General features: G+C 39.0%; 1 non-coding gene across 1 annotated transcript; it reads right to left on the bottom strand.

The window, feature by feature from the left end:
• Positions 1-1,135: 1,135 nt before the first annotated feature.
• On the bottom strand, positions 1,136-1,237 carry LOC125405606 (U6 spliceosomal RNA). The gene has a single exon (XR_007233622.2). It is a non-coding gene; the product is annotated as a U6 spliceosomal RNA (small nuclear RNA).
• Between the last annotated feature and the right edge of the window lie 2,093 nt (positions 1,238-3,330).

Here is a 3,330-nt window from a genome sequence, read left to right as displayed (position 1 = left end):
CACACTAGCCCAAAATGGAGAATAATAAAAGCTTATTTGTGAGAGGGTAAACTCACAGAATTGGTAGCAATCAACAGTCTTCTGTGTACACTGGGAACTGGAATTGAATCCAGCAACTAAGGGGCTTGAGCATGCCCATACATCTGCAAATATAGTACACAAGACCATGTTCAAAGTGGGTTAGCATCCCAAAAGCCACTAGCAGAAGGAGTTCCCATAGCACCTCTCCCTTTTGTCTAACAAAGGTCATTGGCTGATGAAGTTCCCACAGTAATTGCTTAGTAATTATTTAGAAACCCTGTATCATTGCCTTCTAATATCACTCTTCTCCTATGAAAGGTTATACTGATTATAGCATTGAAGGAGGAAGTCCCCCAATTTTATTTCAGCAAGTAGATAGAGATGGTTTATAATCTAGAGTGCTTGTTTTTCCTGATAAAAAGTTCAAAATATGTTGAATAAAGTGGGAAAAACCACAGTGGAGCCTGAATTAAAAAAAAGAAAGATCTGGGACTGGCAAGGTGGTTCAGTGGTTAAGAACACTGGTTGCTCTTCTAGAGGACCCAGGTTCAATTCTCAACATCCACATGGCAGTTCACAACTGTCTGTAACTCCAAGTTCAGGGTATCCAACACCCTCATATAGACATACATACATGCAAAACACCAATAAAATAAAAATAAAGTTTAAAAACATCAAGAAAATCAGTAGGCGTAGCTGACAAAAGCAGGACCTTCACACCAAAAAGCCAGTGTGACAGGGTAAGAAGAGAATTTAACTTAATGAACAAGTGACACTTATTTACACAGCAGTCAGGAGCAAAATGGTGACTTTCTATTTCTATACACATGGCTCTACTAGCCATCTAGAGTCAGAGTGAAACAGAGACATTTTCCCCTTTAAGAAAAATGTGGAGTACGCTGGACAGAGGGTTCAGAAGGTAAAGTGATTACCATGTAAGCCTACTGACCTAAATTTGATTCCTGGAAACTATGGTGTAAAGAGAGAATTGATTTCTGGAAATTGTCCCTTGACCTCCAAGTATGTACCATGACACTCACATATGCATCACACACACACACACACACACACACACACACACACACACACACACACTGTAAATAAAATAAAAAATTTGAAAATGGACTATTTTATGCTTTGGTGTGTAGTCTTCAAGCACAGGCATGCTAATCTTCTCTGAATAGTTTCAGTTTTAGTATCTTGCCATCAAAATGCATGAAAGAGACATTTTCTAACAAACACTTGAACTATTCACTATTCATATCAAAATGTTGTGCTCACAGCTAGGCTGGAATGGGAGGAGCTGATAAGAGTTAAGAAAAAAGTCTCAGTCAGTGACAACTTTTATGAAAAACTTCACTCTCTCTTCATTAACATGTCTCCCATAGTTTACTACGACAAACTTTTTCAACAATAGCTACATTGAGATATAATCAACACACCATACACCATGTAGTTGGTGTGTGATTCCTCCATTTGTTACCCCCCTCAGTCTCTATCAATCGCTTTCTATTTTCTCTCTATATATGTTTACTTAGTCTGGGCATTGCATACTAGTGGAATCCTATTAGATCTTTTGTGACTGGTTTCTTTCTTTGAATGTAATGTTTTCAGAGTTCATCTACATTGCAGTGGGTATTGTTACTCCATTCCTTTTCTAAGTGAAATAATAGTTCAATATATATATATAGTTACCTTGGCCTTTTGATGGGGCAGCCCTTAGGTGGCTGGAGTAGACAGAACAGAATACTGGGAAGAAGGCAATGTGGCAGACGCCATGCTTCTTCTGCCCAAGACGGATGCTTGTTAGACTCATGCCAATAAGCAACAGTCAAGTGACGATACACATTAATAGAAATGGGTTAATCAAGATGTGAGAATTAGCCAGTAAGAGGCTAGAGCTAATGGACCAAGCAGAGTTTAATTAATACAATTTCTGTGTGATTATTTCGGGTGGCCCGCGCTCCTCTTGGATGGCAGGACGCAGCCTACCGCTCCTCGTACTACAGCTTACAAATGAAGGTGCATGCAAGCTTGCATGTGAGGTTTACGGCACATCCATAAACCCTATTCCACATTGGAATTTCCAGGAATTCATGCTCACTCTTTTGTGTATTCTTCTTCCTCTCATTAAAAGTTAAGATAAGCTAAACACTTGGTTTATTGCCATGGTAGTAATTCATTGACTCTTCCCTTTTCTGACATCAACAAACTTTCCATATCCTGATCACAGAAAGTCAGCCAGAGAGAGAATGAGAGAGCATGGGGCATAGACTAAATGGGATAATAATAAAACAAGATGGGAATCTGGGTTCCAATCTTTGGTATACCAATGATAAGCTGTGTGATTTCGAGGAAGTTACTTGGTCATTCTGAGCCTTAGTTAACTAGCATTTACCATTGTTAGATTCTCACTGGAGAGTCAATTTATGTGACACATCTTTTTCTGTTTGAACATGTTCTGGGTGTCTGGAGGGGTCCAGGTGACTTCATGTGACTTGGGGAGAGGACTACTGAGGCCCAGGCCCAGTCTGAGCCATTGCTAGAGGGCAGCATTGTATCAGCCATTATTCTAATAAAGCTTCCTGGGGTGCGGTCAGCTCTGGATGCTTTAATTGAAAACTGTAGTTTCTTTCTCTTCCACAAAAGGCATTTTTGCAAACGGAAAGTAATTTCTGAAGAACTGCAGAGCAACCAGGAAGGAAAAAGGTTTTTGGCTCCCTGCAAATTCCATTGTTCATTAACAATTTGAGAAGGAGAAAGGGAAAATGCTGCATTTCGATTTCTAATAAAGCCTCTTTCTTTTGATCTCCTTCAGATACAGTTGTGCAACTATATTTTCCCTTTTGAAAATCCCATCAGCACCACCAGGAATGTATCTAGAGGTTTGACTCTAGTCTACAGACAGAAAATCAGGACACTTTAATGACTCTCTCTTCAATAACTTTTTTTGATAACCAAAAAGTAAACATTTAAGAAATGGGTCTGTTATAAAGCGCAATTCAGAAGGCCCTTGTTAAATCTTCTGATTGTTTGCCACATCTCATAGTGGCTAAAATTCTCTATTTCAGTGTGGCATTCTAAGTCACCCTGGTCTGGAGACAATATATATATATATATATATATATAAATATATATATTTATGGAGACTTTATATATATATATATATATAAAGTCTGTTCAACTCACTTAGCTCTGCTTTGCTGTCCTTCAGCTATTGAAGGTTCTCCACTACCACTGAAGACACACTCTTCTCCAAATTTGAATATGCACACAGGCAATTATCAAGCGAGGTGGGGCTGGCTGCCT

Source organism: Myodes glareolus, chromosome X, assembly GCF_982192425.1.
Source record: "Myodes glareolus chromosome X, mMyoGla1.1, whole genome shotgun sequence".
Taxonomy (NCBI): domain Eukaryota; kingdom Metazoa; phylum Chordata; class Mammalia; order Rodentia; family Cricetidae; genus Myodes; species Myodes glareolus.
Note: the sequence above shows the minus strand (reverse complement) of the source record. Positions and strands in the feature narration are given on the sequence as shown.